This window comes from Elephas maximus, chromosome 5 (assembly GCF_024166365.1).
Source record: "Elephas maximus indicus isolate mEleMax1 chromosome 5, mEleMax1 primary haplotype, whole genome shotgun sequence".
Lineage (NCBI taxonomy): Eukaryota > Metazoa > Chordata > Mammalia > Proboscidea > Elephantidae > Elephas > Elephas maximus.
Window position 1 is genome coordinate 137,424,082 of NC_064823.1, and position 19,753 is coordinate 137,443,834.

At 41.7% G+C, this 19,753-nt stretch overlaps 1 protein-coding gene across 1 annotated transcript in view; it reads left to right on the top strand.

The window, feature by feature from the left end:
• Positions 1–220: 220 nt before the first annotated feature.
• The window catches only part of LOC126077247 (sodium-dependent phosphate transport protein 2B-like), a 57,847-nt gene continuing 38,314 nt past the window's right edge, over positions 221–19,753 (top strand). Inside the window, exon 1 of the mRNA XM_049886398.1 lies at positions 221–271. The gene's annotated coding sequence lies outside the window, so the exon portion shown is untranslated. The remainder of the gene's footprint in view (positions 272–19,753) is intronic.

Below are 19,753 nucleotides of genomic sequence, written 5' to 3' on the forward strand. Positions count from 1 at the left end.
TGCTTTGCCTGGGTCGTAACTAACAGATCCTGATAAAACTCTGTCCAGTTTATAAGCAATTCAGTAAGTTGATTACTGTGTTTTTACTCAAATAACACGGGCGTTATACTTTTTTGCCAACCTCACAACCCCCACGTGTTATTTTCATAAGTGCGTTATACCAATATTTTTTACATGTTGCTGACTTCAATTTCAATTTTTTTTTTTTTTTCTTAGCCAACAGATTTAATGTTATCCGGATAAATCTGATCTCATGGAAACTTCATTTAAGGTAGGTATTAATCCTAAACCAAGTGCAACCAATGGTGAACTAAACGGGCTCGGCGATGGAAATGGGACGCCATGTTGAAACCAGAGAGTATGAGTGCACAAAGAGGTAGAAATTAGTAAGTAAGAAATTATCCTAGGCCTAAAATTACAGGAACAAGATGTTGTTTATATATTCAATTGCTTTCATAAGTCTTAAACTGAAACAATTTTTGATAATCAATATATTTGAAATCAAGAAATAAAAGTCACCAGAAGAAACTGTTTTCATCTTAAAATAGGTCACTTTTGTTTAATCATTCATTATCATCATCAGTGGTTCTCATTGTTACAGAAAGACCATTCCTTTTCATGAATTTAGAAATCCAGGTGAAACCCACCTTGAAATCTGGGATTCTTTTATTTGCTGAAAGCTTTGCTTTGATCTGAATTGTGACAATATAGACAGCTCGATTTTGTTCCCCTCGAGAAATAATCCACTTTTTAAAGTCATTGTCTAACTCAGGCCATTTTGCTTTGGGCCCATGATATGCGTGTTTTCATGGATTCATTTTCTCCACCTCCTTTTTCTCCTTTCTCCATTCGGGAAATGATGACTCTTCAACTTTGAACTCTCTCCATGCTGTTTTGTTGCTTGTTTCTTCCACCCTCGAAAAGACTTTCAGCTTGAAGTCGGTGGTGTAGGACTTGCGTTTAAGTCTTGCCATGATCCTAAAGGGTTCTAAGGCTTAAATTCATAAACTGAAAAATGTGCACAATATAATTGATAACTGTTTGGTTCCCCCCCCAAAAAACAAACCCGTTGCAGTCAAATCGATTCCTGACTCACAGCGACCCTGTAGGACAGAGTAGAACTGCCCCATAAGGCTTCTAAGGAGTGGTTGGTAGATTCAAACTGCTGACCTTTTGGTTAACATCTGAGCTCTTAACCACTAAAGAGATCACAAAATTCAAACGTGAGGCGTGCAAAGAGCAAAGGTCTTTTTATATGCTCGCAAGCATTTGACTAAGGGGACTTATGATCAGCGATGGAAGACATTAGCGCTAATAAGACATAATTAGACTATAAAATAAGCAGACCGAAAATGGAGCCCTGGTGACGAAATGGTTAAGAGCTCAGGCTGCTAACCAAAAGGTCGGCAGTTTGGATCCACCAGCTGCTCCTTTGAAATCCTATGGGGCAATTTTACTCTGTCCTATAGGGTTGCTGTGAGTCAGAATTGACTGGACAGTGATTTTTTTTTTTTTTTCTTTTTTAACCTAGCTTAATGGTTTCACTTAAGATGATCTAATAAGCTTTTCTCATTCAGCTCTTGAACCAGGGGAAATCCTGTGATAGTTCTGCTTTGTTTACTCCTCCATTTAAAAGTCGGAGTCAGAAGACTTGTGATAATTACGTCAATGCAGATTGAATGGAGATTCCTGTTGATAGCTACTCTATGTCATTTATGCCAGTTCAGGTTTCGTTTTGTTTACACTTCCAATGTAGCACGTGATTTATGGACAGGCTTCAGTAGGTTCAAGGCTCTGAATGATGACTTAAAAGTGATGCGGATATAATTTAAATTAATGCACAATTTCAAACGTTTATTTTCTGATTACCAGCGTACTACCGAACTCAATCCAAGATTTCTTGACCATGGCTTATGCATTTATTATACAAATATGATCAAAAGTAACATTTTTGATGAATGAGTAACATTTTATTGAATGAGGGTGAAAGAAGCCAAAATTCACTTCTGGAACTGTCACAAGACGTGTTTAGTACATGCATGGGCACACTATGACAGAACTTTTTTACATAATTTCATCATTTCCACTTATTATATGTGTGTACCCATTATTTATACGGACATGCTATATTTGTTAAAAAATGATGCTTATACTAAAATGTATTTGTACTTTATCTGAATTCAGATTTTACTGGGCAGTCTATATTTTGTATGGCAAACCTAATCCTTTTCCCCAGTGACCAGGCTTTCCAAAACAAGGGTATTTGAGGCAATGGTGTTTGGACCCAGTGTGAAACATCTAGCACTGCCAGGTGAGGCTGTCAAATGGGGTTTGTTTTCAGGTTCCTTTGTAAAAACTGCCCCCAAATGGAAAGAGACAACACCCTCCTTGTCTTCTTGGCTGTGGAATTGGCTTTCCACGAATACATTTCACAAGAATGACGAAGCCAGTTTCCCCTCTTTCTGGCATCAGACAACGTACGCTCATGATGCAGCCCATCTAGAAGCGAAGAGCCCAAAATTTGAACATGGTATCTTAGACTGACTTCTCTAGAGAAGGAAAACCAATAAAATGTATAAATATATATGTTGTTGTTGTTGTTGTGAGGCGCCATTGAATTGGTTCTGACTTATAGCAACCCTATAATATGTATAGCAGAACCAAACAGTGCCCGGTCCTGTGCCATCCTCACAATTGTTGTTATGCTTGAGTCCATTGTTGCAGCCACTGTGTCAATCCATCTTATTGAGGGTGTTCCTCTTTTTTGCTGACCCTCTACTTTACCATGCATGATGCCCTTCTCCAGGGACTGATCCTTCCTGATAACATGTCTAAAGTATGTTTCTTGCTTCTTGCTTCTAAGGAGCATTCTGGTTGTACTTCTTCCAAGACAGATCTGTTCGTTCTTTTGGCAGTCTGTGGTATATTCAATACTCTTCACCAACACCACAATTCAAAGGCGTCAGTTCTTCTTTGGACTTCATTATTCATCACCCAGCTTTCGCATGCATATGAGGAAATTGAAGACACTGTGGCTAGGGTCAGGTGCACTTTAGCTTTCAAGGTGACGCCTTTGCTTTTCAACCCTTTAAAGAGGTACTTTGCAGCAGATTTGCACAATGCAATGCACCTTTTGATTTCCTGACTGCTGCTTCCATGGCTATTGGTTGTGGATCCAAGTAAAATGAAATCTTTGACAACGTCAGTCTTCTCTCCGTTTATCAAGATGTTGCATATTGGTCAAGTTGTGAGAATTTCTGTTTATATAAGTATATATATATATATATAGAGAGAGAAATATATTAAGGAAATGACTCATATGGTTGTAGAGGCTGGGATGTTCCAAGTCCGTGGGTCAGGCTGGAGTCTTCTCTTGATTCATATAGCCACAGGGGCTGGTGAACCCACGATCAGCAGGTCAGACAGCAGGGCTCTTACTCAGAGGCTGTGAAGATAGACAGATCCTAAGATCAGTAGGCAAGACGGGAGGTAAGCTCCTAGCTCAAGTCCTAAGAACTGGAGGTCAGACAAACAGAAACCAGCTGAGATTCCAGAGAGAGCAAAAGCCCATGAGCATTGCCAGAATGTCCATTTATATTGGATGCAGGCCACACCCCCAAGGGAATTCCGTTTCAGCTAATTGGTTCCTCACAACAGATCCTATCATGGAGTTGATCATTTTATATCAAGTCTCATGAAGTGATCACATCATCATATGACTGCCAAACTACATCATAACTGCCAAACCACTGAGAATCATGGCCTAACCAAGTTCACATACAGCCTTAATGATCACACATGGAAAGATTCCCCCCACTCCGGAACCAGGTAACATGAGCCAAAAACATATATACAAAGTTTGGTAGGAATCTCTTAGATAGAATGTTCTGAGAAGGCTGGGCATAGGTGATCTTTACTGAGATACACAGGTGGCACTTACACTGCAGGCACGCAACTAATGCTGCTTAATAAAACAATAATTGCAAATTAAAGTCAGTATGATAGCAATCTAAAGGAAGGCCATAAATTAGAATAAGTTGCCTACTCGTTCATTAATTCATTCCAAAATTATTTCTTGTCTACCTACTATGTGTCAGGCAGTGGGTATGCAAAGATGCAGCCCTGCCCTCAAGTTGTGCCTGCTCTGTTGAGGAGACAGATGAATGAAGGCAATTATGATGCAATGCTTTCATGATGGTAAGTATAAGGTGCTATGGGGACCACTGGAGGAGACTTTCCCAGAGGTGGGGTCAGGAAGGGGTCTCCAAGGGAAGAAGTGAAGCCCATACGGGAATTAATGGAGTGAAAGGGGGGAGGAAAAGAAAGCACTCCAAAACTGGGACAAGGAAGAGAACATGGTACCCTCAGGGGACTACAAGTTGTGGGACAGGGATGGAGGGTACAAATGGGGGCCAATGTGGGCCTTGGTAAGCCTCGAGTGGTATCATTAGAACAAAGGAAAGTCATGGAAGGGTATTTAAGCAGGAAGAGCATGTAGTTGGATTTTTCCCCACTATAGCGTGGAGCCATCACCCATCTGTCAGCTTGCCATATTGTGGTGACTTATGTGTTGCTGTGATGCTGGAAGCTATGCCACTGGAACTTCGAATACCAACAGGGTCACCTATGGTAGGTTTCAGCAGAACTTCCAGACTAAGACAGACTAGGAAGAAAGGCCTGGTGATCTACTTCTGAAAACTAGCTAATGAAAACCTTATGGGTAATAGCAGAACATTGTCTGACTTGCTTGCTTTGGTCACATCATCAGAAGGGATCAATCAGTTGAGGAGGACAATATATTTGGGTGAAGTAGAAGGTCTGCAAGGGGACCGTCAGTGAGATGGACTGGTTCAATAGCTGAAACGATGGACTCAAGCATGCCAGCAGTCATGTCGATGTTGTAGGACCAGGCAACACTTCTTTCTGTTGTACACAAGGTCACCACGAGTCAGAGTTAACTCAGCAGCAGCTTTCTTTATCTCTCTCTCTCACTCATCTATCGATCAATCTTTCTATCAGCCTTTCGGTCAGTCTATCCATCCATCCATCCATCTATCCATCCACCCACCCACTTACCTACCTACCTATCTACATACATAGAACCTGTACATAGATCAAAGGACAGTTGTTTGGCCAGAACAAGGGGATACTGTGTGGTTTAAAGTCAGGAAAGGTGTGAGCCAGGTTGTATCCTTTCACCATACCTATTCAATCTGTATACTGAGAAAATAATCTGAGAAGCTGGACTATCTGAAGATGAACAGGGAATCAGGATTGATGGAAAACTCATTAACAACCTTCGTTATGCAGATTACACAACCTTGCTTGCTGAAAGTGAAGAGAACTTGAAGCACTTACTGATGAAGATCAAAGACCACAGCCTTCAGTATGGACTACACCTGAAGATAAAACAAAAATCCTCACAACTGGACCAATAAGCAACATCATGATAAACGGAGGAAAGATTGACGTTGTCAAGGGTTTCATTTTACTTGGATCCAAAATCAACACCCATGGAAGCAGCAGTCAAGAAATCAAAAGATGCATTGCATTGGGCAAATCTGCTGCAAAGTACCTCTTTAAAATATTGAAAAGCAAAGACATCACCTTGAAGACTAAGGTGTGCCTTACCCAGGCCATGGTATTTTCAATCACATCATATACAGTCAAAAGCTGGACAATGCATAAAGAAGACTGAAGAAGAATTGACACCTTTGAATTGTGTTGATGAATATTGAATGGACTGCCAAAAGAATGAACAAATCTGTCTTGGACGAAGTACAGCCAGAATGCTTCTTAGAAGCAAGGATGGCGAGACTGGATCTTACATACTTTGGACATGTTGTCAGGAGGGTTCAGTCCCTGGAGAAGGACATCATGCTTGGTAGATGGTCAGTAGAAAAGAGGAAGGCTCTTAATGAGATGGATTGACACAGTGACAGCAACAATGGGCTCAAGCATAACAATGACTGTGAGCATGGCACAAGACCAAGCAGTGTTTTGTTCTGTGGTACCTAGGGTCACTATGAAACAGAACCAACTTAATGGGATCTAACAACAACATCTATCTACAGTGTGAAGGATGGATTAGAAGCAGCAAGACTGGAGTCACTAAGACCAAGTCGAAGGCTGTTATAGTATCCATGGGGGGGATGATGGTGGCCCTGCTTAGAGTGGTGGCAAAGGGGTGGAGAGAAGTGGTCTTGCCACAGAGGCATGTGGAGGTAGGATCTGTAGGACTTGGAGGTTTGGTAGGATGTGAGGGATGAAGGACAGGCAGTGTCTGGGATGGCTCCAGGATTGCTGGCAGTGTAGACACCCAGGGTAGGATATGCCGTAAGCCTGTATCTCCAGGCCCAAACTTGCACCTGATTTCCAGGCTTGAAGACTGAACTGCCTTCTTGACCATCCTCATGAATTGTTAATAGGCTTTTCCGTCTGAACATGACCAATACTGAAGTCTTGATCTCATCCTCCTCCCTCCCTCTGGGTCTCTCTCCCCTTTCCCCTTTTCTTTTTTCCTCTCTTCCCTTTACTTCCAGTTCTTCATCTGTCTATTTGACCTCAGATGGATCTTAGTTTCTGCATAATGGAGGCATGGGTGAATTTCCTAAGTCACTTTCTGTTCAAGTTTGAAGAGTTGGGAATTTAAGGTAGCAGAATGCAGCAGTTACTAGGGCGGACATTCAAGTTTGACTACCCAGGTTTTAGCATGGCTCTCCCGTTGCCAACTTTTTACTGTAGGGCAAGTCATGTAATAACCTCTTCAAGCCCTAATTCCTCATCTATAAAAATGGGAACAATAATAATATCTTCCTCATATGGTTGTTGTGAAGAAATAATCCATTTAGCACAGTGCATAGCACATCACTCAATAAATGTTAGCTATTAAAAATAATAAATAATTATATTAATTAAAAAAAACCCGCCAAACCCATTATTATTAGCAAATATGGTGAGCAGATAAGTGAGCCTAAAAAAAACTCAAACCCATTGCCATCAAATACATTCTGACTCACAGCAACACTATGGGACAGAGTAGAACTGCCCCATAGGGTTTCCAAGGCTATAATCTTTACAGAAGCAGACTGCTACATCTTTCTCCCAGGAAGTAACTGGTGGGTTCGAACCACTGACTTTCTGCTAGTGGCCAAGCGCTTAACCACTGTACCACCAGGGGTCCTTATGTGCTACATGGACCTATTAGAATACACACACTCAACATCGCTCTCTCTGTCTACCTCTCTCTCTGCTTATTCTTTTGCAACACCTCAAGCATCGACTCATTCAGGTAAAAAGACTTGACATCCATTCAGTTTAGGTTATTTTATCCACCAAGAACTCCAAATAACCTGAATCTGTGTTACTCAAGCTGTGTTCTATGGTCTAGTACTTTTGTAGTAAAAACATATTAATACACTTTATGCCCCCAAAGTGTCCCATGGCCAAATGAGTTTGGGAAAAACTGGGCTAAGCAAAGTTTACTTACCTTCTTTGCTTCAGGACTTCTCAGAGACTTTAAAGTGCTAATGCATACTGTGAATCTCTGGGTGGGAAATATAAAAAGCAGGGTTCCTTACTTACAATAGGAACAGAGAGGTTAAGGGTTACAAAGTTTTAGACTCACAATAAAAAAGATGTTTCTCAAATATCTTTAACTATGAACCCTCCAACACTTTTTTTTTTAATTTCACAGAGCACCTCACAGGACTCATGTTCTGTAGAGCACAACTTTGGAGAATACTGACTGAGGTGCTAATGCTGAGACAGAATTATAGAGAGCCTGGGAGATTGATGAGGAACTTGGGGTATAGTAATAAAAGTCAGAAGTTTGAATACCAGTTTGGAGAAGAGCCCTATCCAGCTTAAAGTCACTAACAAGGCCAAACTGGAACATGAATTTTATTTGGCCATCATTGTTTTTTGTTGTTGTTGTTTTTAAATGATAATTTACATAAATATCCAGTATTGGAGCATTCCATAATACTGGGCTTGCATCCTCACCTGACAGTGATTGGCTGCTCTGTTTTGACTGGGCACACATTTCCTGTTACATTTAATTGGCCCACTTCCATCATTTATTTTACATGGAGGTGTCTCAGTTTATGACCCTGGTCTAAACTTCACAGGAGTCACAACAGTTGTCCGTACTCTGTAACTACCACTTAGCCATTTATTTTTACAACTTTTTTCCCCCCTCTGATTATACAATTATGTAGAAAACTCTGAAATATAAAAAGTATTAAAAAAAAATGTGTAAAAACCATAATTATTGCCACATACGTCTTATTATTGTCACTGTTGGCCTTCTGGTATATTTCTTCCCATCTTTTTATGTACGTCTGCATATATTGGAAACCCTGGTGGCATAGTGGTTAAGTGCTACAGCTGCTAACCAAAGGGTTGGCAGTTCCAATCCGCCAGGTGCTCCTTGGAAACTCTATGGGGCAGTTCTACACTGTCCTATAGGGTCGCTATGAGTCAGAATCGACTCGACGGCACTGGGTTTTGGGGTTTACGTATATATATATTTTTCATCATATTTGTGATCACACCGTGTCTGCAGTTCTGTGTCTCACCTTGCTCAAAGATCACTTGTTGTTGCTGAATATCGTTCAGTTGATCCTGACTCATAGTGACCCCATGTGAGAGTAGGGCTGCCCCATAGGGTTTACTAGACTGTAATGTTTATAGAAGCAGGTCACCTTGTCTTTCTCTGGCAGAGCTTCTGGGAGTGTTCGAAGCACCAATGTTTTGTTTAGCAGCGGAGTGCTTAACCATTGCACCACCAAGGCTCCTTAGAGACCATTCTGTCAGCCATTAAATATACTTTGTCCTGCTGTATTTTAATGGTTGAGATTCAAAGAACCCTCGCTTTATAAAAAAACTCACTTACAATAGGAACAGAGGGCTTAAGGGTTAGAGAGTTTTAGACTCACAATAAAAAAGGCATCTTCCCTGCTGGAATGTTTTGGACTAATATTTTATAGTCATAAAGGTAAATCTCTAAAACTTAAACATTATTGAGTAAACCCTACATTATATGGCTTCCCAGAAAAAACCCAGTGCTGTTGAGTCGATTCCGACTCATAGCGACCCTATAGGACAGGGTAGAACTGCCCCATAGAGTTTCCAAGGAGCGCCTGGCAGATTTGAACTGCCGACCCTTTGGTTAGCAGCCGTAGTACTTAACCACTACGCCACCAGGGTTTCCTTATATGGCTTAAAAGTTATTTTAATGATGAAGAAACTAATGTCAAAGCGCATGTAGAATTTGGATAATGTTCTTTCACAAAATGTGAGAATGGGTGGAAAAAGCAACTTTAAAAGAGTAATATATAATCATTTTATGTAACACGAGGATGTAGATATTTGTGTAACTGATATAATAAAGTCCGTTCTCAACATGAAGTTCCCCTGTGATGAGTAACTCCCTACCTCAAGGGTTGTCTTAGTTTCTAGTACTTCCGTAATGTCCTAGTCATCTAGTGCTGCTATAACAGAAGTACCAAGAGTGGATGGCTTTAACAGAGAGAAATTTATTTCCTCCCAGTGAAGTAGGCTAAACATCCAAATTAAGGGTATCAGCTCCAGGGAAAGGCTTTCTCTCTCTGTTGGCTCTGGAGGAAGGTCATTCTCGTCAATCTTCTCCTGGACTAGAATTTTCTCCGCACAGGAACCCTGGGTCAAAAGGATGCTCTCTGCTCCTGGTGCTCTTTCTTGGTGGTATGAAGTCCCCACTCTCTGCTTGCTTCACTTTCCTTTTACGTCTTGTAAGATAAAAGGTGGCACAAGCCACACCCCAGGGAAACTCCCTTTGCGTTAGATCAGGGATGTGACCTTAGTAAGCGTGTTACAGTCCCACCCTAATCCTCTTTAACATAAAATTACAATCACGAAATGGAGGACAACCACACAATACTGGGAATCATGGCCCGGCCAAATTGATACACACATTTTTGGGGAGACATGATTCAATCCATGACACATAACAACAACAACAATAACAAAACCACAAGTGGGTGACTTTAAAGAGCAGAAATTAATTTTCTCACAGTTCAAGAGGTTAGAAATCTGAATTCAGGGTGTGGCTTTAGGGGGAGGTCCTTCCTCCTCTATTTCAGCTGTCGGCAATCCTTGGAGTTCCTTGGCCTGTACACGTATCTGCTGGTGTATGTCTTCAAATGGTGTCTTTCCCCGTGTGTGTCTCTGTGTCTGTTCTGCTCTTGTTATAACTCGGAATTGATCAGGTTTAGGACCCACCCTACTCTCTAATATGGTCTCATTAATATAACAGAAGAAAAATCCTATTTCCAAACAAAACCACATGCACAGATTCAGGGGCCAGGACTTCAATGCGCTTTTCAGGGAACACAATTTAATCCATAACAAGGGTACAATGCGGAGCTTAAATGTCTTCTGCTGACTTCCACTCAGTAGCTCATTTCGGCTTCCTGGGTCTAAGTCTAATTCTTTCCGTATGACAACCTTTTTTAAGTACTTCAAGAGAGAAATTATGCTGCCAAGTAGTCTTTTCTAAGGTAACCACCTCTTAAGTTTTTCATGTTTCTTATGTAACATGATTTTCAGATGTTTCTAAAAACTCAGAATGATTTTAGGATTATATAAAATAAAAAAGAAATTAAATGAAGATAGCTTTGGATCAGAACAAGAATAACAAGGAAGGAAGGAAAATCTGGCCCACAGTAGCCATGTTAGACTCCTTGGCAAATGTAACAATGATTGTGATAATGGTGCCGGACCAGGCAGTGTTTTGTTTTGTTGTACGTAGGGTCGCTGAGTCGGAATGGACTCAATGGCCCCGAATAATAACAACAACCAGGCTGTAGTGCTGGAAGTGCTCACTTGTCTATGCCAAGAAATATGGAAGACAGCTTCCTAACCAACTGACTGCAAGAGATCCATATTTAAGCCTATTCCCAAGAAAGGTCATCCAACCAAATGCAGAAATTATCGAATATCATTAACATCACACACAAGCAAAATTTTGCTGAAGATCATTCAAAAGTGGCTGCAGCATTACATCGACAGAGAACTGCAGGAAATTGAGGCCTGATTCGGAAGAGGACTTGGAACCAGAGATATCATTGCTGAGCTCAGATGGATTCTGGCTGAAAGCAGAGAATACCAGAATGATGTTTACCTGTGTTTTATTGACTATGCAAAGGCATTCAACTGTGTAGGTCATAATAAATTATGGATAACATTGCAAAGAATGGGAATTGCAGAACACTTAATAGTGCTCATGAGGAATCTGTACTTATGTCAAGGGGCAGTAGTTTGGACAGAACAAGGGGATACTGGTTGGTTTAAAGTCAGGAAAAGTGTGTGTCAGGGTTGTATCCTTTCACCATACCTATTCAATCTGTATGCTGAGAAAATAATCTGAGAAGCTGGACTATATGAAGAAGAATGGGGCATCAGGATTGGAGGAAGACTCATTAACAACCTGTGTTATGGCAGATGATGCAACCTTGCTTGTTGAAAGTGAAGAGGACTTGAAGCACTTACAGATGAAGATGAAAGACCACAGCCTTCAGTATGGATTGCACCTCCACATAAAGAAAACAAAAATCCTCACCACTGGACCAATGAGCAACATCATGATACATGGAGAAGAGATTGAAGTTGTCAAGGACTTCATTTTACTTGGATCCACAATCAACAGCCGTGGAAGCAGCAGTCAAGAAATCAAAAGACACATTGCATTGGGTAAATCTGCTACAAAGGACCTCTTTAAAGTGTTGAAAAGCAAAGATGTCACCTGAAGACTAAGGTGCGCCTGACCCAAGCCATGGTATTTTCAATCACATCATACGCATGTGAAAGCTGGACAATGAATAAGGAAGACTGAAGAGTTGATGCCTTTGAATTGTGGTGTTGGTGAAGAATATACCACGGAGTGCCAAAAGAATGAACATATCCGTCTTGCAAGAAGTGCAACCAGAATGCTCCTTAGAAGCAAGGATGGCGAGACTACGTCTCACATACTTTGGATGTATTATCAGGAGGGATCAGTTCCTGGAGAAGGACATCACACTTGGTAAAGTACAGGGTCAGAGGAAAAGAGGAAGATCCTCAGAGATGGATTGACACAGTGGCTGCAACAATGGGCTCAAGCATAACAATGATCATAAGGATGGCACAGCACCAGGCAGTGTTTCGTTCTGTTGTGTGTAGGGTCTCTATGAGTTGGAACTGAGTTGACGGCACCTAACAACAACAGCAGGCTTTCATCTAGAATTCCTGGCAAAGGTGTTGGAATTTCTCCATGATTGGTCAGTGAGCTCATCAGCATCTTCCCAGGACTTGGGCATGTGGGTGGTGGGGGGAAGAGGCTGCTGGGGCCATGGAAACCAGTCACCCACTTCACCTTGATGGAGCCCTGGTGGTGCGGTGGTTAAGAGCTCAGCTGCTAACCAAAAGGTCAGCAGTTCAGATCCACCTTGGAAACCGTATGGGGCAGTTCTAGTCTGTCCTATAGGGTCGCTATGAGTCGGAATCTACATGACGGCAACGGGTTTGGTTTTTGCCTTTGGATTATGCTGTTAGTGAAGAATATTGAATATACCACGGACTGCCAAAAAAACAAACAAATCTGTCTTGGAAGGAAAAAAAAAAAAGAGGTACTACCAAAATGTTCTTTAAAAGCAAATTGCAAGACTACATCTCACATTCTTTGGACATGTTATCGGAGGGATCAGTCCCTAGAAAAGGACATGATGCTTGGTAAAGCATATGGTTAGCAAATAAGAGGAAGACCCTCAATGAGATGGATTGTCACAGTGGTTGCAACAGTGGACTCAAGCATAACAACAATTGTGAGGATGGCACAGGGCCCAGCAGTGTTTTGTTCTGTTGTACATGGGGTGGCTATGAGTTGGAACCAACTCGATGGCACCTAACAACAACAACCAGGTAGTGGGTCTGGTATTGTCTGTGATGGTCATTTTCTCAGGCAGCCTCCACAGGGTATGTATAGTCCAGGGGAACCAGAGTGGAACCCTGCAACGATCCTGCGATTGTCCTGTTCCCTGAGATTTGCCTGACCAATGCACTGTTTTTAAAATGTGAATTTGATGCTGAAACCACTATTGGCACCAGTGCTTATTGTCTTTCTGTAGAGTGTTCCACACATTTTTCTTACCTGTCTGCTCTGAAAACATTTGAAATTGCCGCCCTGAAAGACCAGTCATTTAAGTGGTACCAGAGGAAGGCAGCAATGTTTAGCAGTTAAAGAGCTTGGCCGTGGACTCAGACCATTTTTGATGGTGTCACTGCTTATCATAGGGTGACCTTGGGTAGATTTTTTAAGCTCTCTGAACCTCAGTTTTCTTATCTGCTACAGAGTGGTGATAATGACGATAATATAAACCTCCCTCACCTGGCTGTTGTGAGGATTAAAAGAGACAGAAACAACGATAAGAGCAAGCACAAATACAGTATTTTTATGCAAATAATGAGCATATTCTACATTTTTTTGTCTTTTGTTGTTTTGACCTTACAGATGAGGAACCTGAGGTTCAAAGCCAACAGTCTGGCTTCAGGGTCTACACTTATGATTGCTACATGATAATCCTTTCAGGATACATAAAGAATTCAGGCACGCCGGGTATCTGGAGAGCAAGGAGGGTAGAGAACTGATACCAATATCACTTTTGGTCAAACAGCAAACATGTACTTCACGTGGGCCCTGGGCCCTGGGCTAAGGGTGTAGTTAGGCTAAGGGTGTAGCTAGGCTAAGTGCCCCTGAGGCAGATGTGTTATCTATCACTGTGTGTCCCCACCTACAATGTAGAGGGCAGGAGCAAGTGAAAGGAAAAAGAAGGGCCTACTGGGATCAGTTCTGGTCAGTTGCCATCATGTTGACCCTGATTCGAATTGGATTCATGGTGACCTTGTGTGTGCTAGAGTAGAATTGTGCTCCATAGGGTTTTCAATGGCTGATTTTTCAGAAGTAGATCACCAGGCTCTGCTGGGCTGACTCGAACCTCTAACTTTTCCATTAGCAGTTGCATGCATTAACTGTTTCTATCACCCATGGGATGCCTCCCTGTTTCAAGTAGCAGCAACCCAACCAAGCTACCTCAAGTAAGAAGGGAATCTATTGGACGTCTGGTGGGTACCTAAGGGTAAAAAAAAAGGGTGCAGGCTGAGAAAACAGGCAGGAGCTATGGGAGGCGTCCTGGAGACGAGGCCCTGGGACAGCATGGCCGGGACCCCTTTGCCACTCCTGTGAGAGCTGCTGTCATGGCAGTCCCATGAGAGCTTCTCATCACCCTGTCATTTCTGTGCTACTTCCTTGAGACTCAAAGTCCTGGGCAGGAGCGTCCAAGTGGCTGAACCTAGGTGTGCCTGAGCTCTTGGCTCCCAGGGCGTGGGAAGTACAAATGGGTCTTCAGTTTTGGCCAAATATTTCTGCTTGGGGGTGATTCTTAACCCGAAGCCCCCCTTCTAGTGTTTACAAAGGGAGCTTAGCAAAGTGTTGTTTTTGCTGTTGTTAGCTGCCTTTGAGTCAGCCCTCCTCCTGGCAACCACGTGCACAACAGGATTGGACCATTGTGATCCATAAGGCTTTCACTGGTAGATTTTTAGAAGTAGATTGCCAAGCCTTTCCTCCTGGTCCACTTTTGTCTGGGAGCTCTGCTGTTTAGCATCACAGCTACTTGCAAGCCTCCGCTGACAGACAGGCTTAGCAATGGTAGAAAAATGTTAAAGACATGTTATTGTTTGTACCATCAAATTGATTCAGACTCCTAGGGTTTCCAAGGCTGTAACAGAAACAGACTGCACATCCCCCTCCTGTGGAGCAGCTGGTGGGTTTGAATTGCTGACTTCACGGTTAGCAGCCGAGCACTTAACCATTGCACCACCAGGACTCCTTATGAAGCCATGTAGGGAGACCTTATAAGTGTGGGCACAGGTTCCTTGTCCATGAAGCCAGCCTTGCCTCCAGGGACGCTCCCGCAATAAGAAAGTCGTTTAGATGCTGGACAATGTCCATTCTACTGGAAACCCCTTTCTGTCTTTCTAAGAAGCTAGCTGAGTTGGATAATACACTTGGCGCTCTCACCATACATCACCCACAATGAGGTCTCCGTGGCCCCTCTCCCCACAAGCATTTATTGAGCATCTTAATGTGAGGGAGACTGGGCAAGACATGGTTTCAGTATTTACAATGCTTAGGCTCTAGTGAGAGAGGTAACTTTGCAAAGAAAATACAGTGTGATCCCTAGTATAAATAAAGTCTCTGAAAGGTGCATTTGGGGTAGGCCCCCCCAAGTTGGCATGGAGTGGGCGATATAGGATCATCAAGGGGTCAACCCAAAGAGCATGTTTATTTACTTATTTCTTCTAATACAGAGCTTTGGCATTAGCAATTTTATGAAAAAAATAAAATGTACTAAAAATAAAAGCTTGTGTGGCATGATTGCACCAAAACGATGCCCAAAAATAGGTTCTTTTTTTCCTTCAAGGCTGTCATTCAGAAAGCAGTTTTTTTCTTCAAAACCATTCTACCTCATTAGCATTCAAGCTGGCTGTGGTTCTGATGATCATGTAGCAGAGTGTGAGAGTATTGAGGGCATTGAGGAGGTCAAAACTGGCAATAGAAAAGCATTCTTTTGTTACCGCAATGTTGACTTCTCCTGTTCTGGGAGTAAGTTCTCTATCCTGAGGAAGAGGCGATATCCTGAAAGTCCAAAGTGGCTCAAAGCCTAGGGAGTTGTCTTGGCAAGGTCCTAAAGAGTGTCTGTAGAACACAATGTCAGGCTTGCCCGGCCAGAGCATGGGATCAATAAGGAGCCACAGTTCAGATTTGTTTTAAGTAGTCACGGAAGCAGGGTACGGGCAGGATTTGTGTAACGTAAGAAAAAATCGAAGCTGCCGATTTCATTCTACTTGAATCACCAGTCACTGTCCATAGAAGCAGCAGTCAAGAAATCAACATATTGCATTGGGCAAATCTGAGGCAAAAAGACCTCTTTAAAGTGTTAAAAAAACAAAGATGTCACTGTATGACTGTGCGCCTGACTCAAGCCATGATATTTTCAATCACCTCACATGCATGCAAAAGCTGGACAATGACTAAGGAAGACCCCAGAAGACCTGACAGATTTGAATTGGGGTGTTGGTGAAGAATACTGAAATACCATGGGCTACCAGAAGAATGAATGAATCAGTCTTAAAAGAAATACAAGCAGTTTGCTCCTTAGAAATGAGCATGGGGAGACTTTGGCTCACTTAGTTTGGACACACCATCAAGAAAGACCAATTGCTAGAAAAAAGACATATTTGGTAAAGTAGAGGGTCAGTGAAAATGAGGGAAACCCTCAAAGAGATGGATTGACATAATAGTCACGACGGTGGACTCAAATACACCAAGAATCATGACGGCATAGGACTGACTGGGCAGTGATTCATTCTGTTATACATAAGGTCGCCAGGAATCAGAGCCTACTCAACGGCAACACCACCAACGACAGCAAGGTTGGTACCAGGAAGCTTAGTTATGGGACTGCTCAAAAAAAAAAAAAAAATTTTTTTTTTCATTACCCTGAACCACAGCACTGGTACCTGGGATGGAGAAGAGGGGTGGATTTTAGAGTTAGTTCTGAGATGGAATCAACTCAGGTTGGTGGCTGATTGGATCTGGTGGGAATGGGTGGGTGATACAGTTTAATTGGCTCTGGGCAGAGGAAGGAAGCAAGTTGGGAGGGAACAATTATGCCTATTATTTAGTAACTTTGTAAATCATTAAAGATATTGGGAAAGCAACATATCACTATATATTTTCTCATCTCCCCCATTACACCTCTCATCCCTTTCATCCCCAGCCTACTCCCAAACTATAACGCACTAATATAAAACATTACAGAATCACCAGCATTGTTGGAAAACTAGGATGTGGTTAGAAGTAAATAAATTGAATAGTCCACCTCTGAAACAATCACAACAGCACAACTAGTAAAAGGAAATTAAGGGTTTACAATTGATTCTATTTTTGTAATCAAGGAAAACCATTCTAACAAATAGGGCACCTAACATCAACAACATATATATAAATAGAAATAATTTCCCTACCTTTTATCACCAGACTGTTTAGTAACTTACTCACTCACTTCTTTAACAGACTGTGATAGATGGACTTAGGTACTTAAGTTAAAAGACGTGGGGGTGGGATAGGGAAGGAGGATCCTTCTAAAGTTCAACTAAGTCTTTAAAACACATGCTTAATGGTTTAACTGCTTAATAGTCACCTTGTGTACACATCATGAATCCTTGAAATGATTAACAAGAGGAAAAGAATGGTGATGGCCCATTATATCCCCCTTATTTAGAAAAATTGGGGGGCAGATTTTATAAGGCCATCTTAAAATAGTGGCCAATCAGATTTTGATTTTGGAAGTTATAAGAATAGATTGGATGCATTGAACGATAATGATCAAAGATGAGAGGAATTGTGGAATGACATCAGGACATTGTACGTGAAGAAAGCAAGAGGTCACTAAAAAGACAGGAAAGAAAGAAAAGACCGAAATGGATGTCAGAAGAAACTCTGAAACTTGCTCTTGAACATAAAGTAGCTAAAGCAAAAGAAATGATGAAGCAAAAGAGCTGAACAGATTATTTCAAAGATCAACTCGAGAAGACAAAGTATTATAATGAAATGTGCAAAGACCTGGAGATAGAAAACCAAAAGGAAAGAACATGCTCCACATTTTTCAAGCTGAAGGATCTGAAGAAAAAATTTAGCCTGGAGCTGCAATACTGAAGGATTCTCCAGGTGAAATACTAAACGATGTAGGAAGCATCAAAAGAAGATGGAAGGAATACACAGAATCACTGTACCAAAAAGAATTGATCGACATTCATCCATTTCAGGAGGTAGCATATGATCAGGAATCAGGAATCAATGGTACTGAACGAAGAGGTCCAAGCTGCACTGAAGGCATTGGTGAAAAACAAGACTCCAGGAATTGATAGAATACTAATTGAAATGTTTTGACAAACTGATGCAGCCCTGGAAGTGCTCACTCATCTATCCCAAGAAATTTGGAAGACAGCTACTTGGCCCACTGACTGGAACAGATCCATATTTAAGCCTATTTCAAAGAAAGGTGATCCAACTGAATGTGGAAATTATCAAACAATATCATTAATATCACATGCAAGTAAAATTTTGCTCAAGGTTATTCAAAAGCAGCTGCAGCAGTACATCAACAGGGAACTGGCAGAAGTTCAAGCCAAATTCAGAAGATGGTATGGAACAAGGTATATCGTTGCTGATGTCAGAAGGATCCTGGATGAAAGTAGAGAGTACCAGAAAGAAGTTTACCTATATTTTATTGACTGTGCAAACGCATTCGACCATGTGGATCACAACAAATTATGGATAACATTGGGAAGAATGGGAAATCCAGAATATTTAATTGCTTTCATGAGGAACCTGTAGTCAGTCTAAGAGGCAATCGTTCCAACAGAACAACAGGATACTTCATGGCCTAAAGTCAGGAAAGGTGTGTGTCAGGGTAGTATCCTTTCATCATACTTAATTCAGTCTGTATGCCGAACCAACGATACAAGAAAGTGGACTATAGGAAGAACAAGTCACTAGGATTAGAGGAAGACTCATTAACAACCTTTGATATGCAGGACACAACCTTGATTGCTGAAAGTGAAGAATACTTAAAGCACTTACTGATGAAGATCAGAGACCACAGCCTTCAGTATGGATTATACCTCAACATATAGAAAACAAAAATCCTCACAACTGTACCAAAAAGTAACATCATAATAAACAAAGACTGGGGTTGTCAAGGGTTTCATTTTATTTGGATCCACGATCAATGCCCACGGAAGCAGCAGTCAAGAAATCAAACGATGCATTGCATTGGGCAAATCTGCTGCAAAAGATCTGTTTAAAGTGTTAAAAGCAAAGATGTTGCTTTAAGGACTTAGGTGTACCTGACCCAAGCCATGGTGTTTTCAATCACCTCATATGCATGAGAAAGCTGGACAATGAATAAGGAAGACCAAAGAAGAATTGATGCCTTTGAGTCATGGTGTTGGCGAAGAATACGGACTGCCAGAAGAATGAACAAATCTGTCTTGGAAGACGTACAGCCAGAATGGTCATTAGAAGCAAGGATGGCTAGACTTCATCTCACATACTTTGGACTTTTTATTGGGAGGGACCAGTTCCTGGAGAAGGACATCATGCTTGATAGATTAGAGGTTCCAAAGTACGTGAGAAGAAGTCTTGTCATCCTCACTTCTAAGGAGCATTCTGCTGTACTTCTAAGACAGATTTGTTCATTCTTCTTCTGGTAGTCAGTGGTATAGTCAATATTCTTCAGCAACACCATAATTCAAGTTACCTAGGGTGGGCCTGGAAACCCTGGTGGCATAGTTGTTAAGTGGTATGGCTGCTAACCAAAAGGTGGGCAGTTCGAATCTGCCAGGTGCTCCTTGGAAACCCTGTGGGGCAGTTCTATCCCATCCTATAGGGTAGCTATGAGTCAGAATTGACTCAGTGGCAATGGGTTAGTTTTGGTTGGTTTAGGTTGGGTCTTATAGCAAGTCATTTTCTTTTCTTCCATGTTGTGAGGAGGACTCCCTGGTCGTTACCTCAGAAATGCTGTGGTTTTCCTGGCCTGACTTTAGGAGACGCTTACAGGGAACAATGATGGAGACACCTCATTTTCAGAGCCAGCTCCTCAGCCTTCTTTGG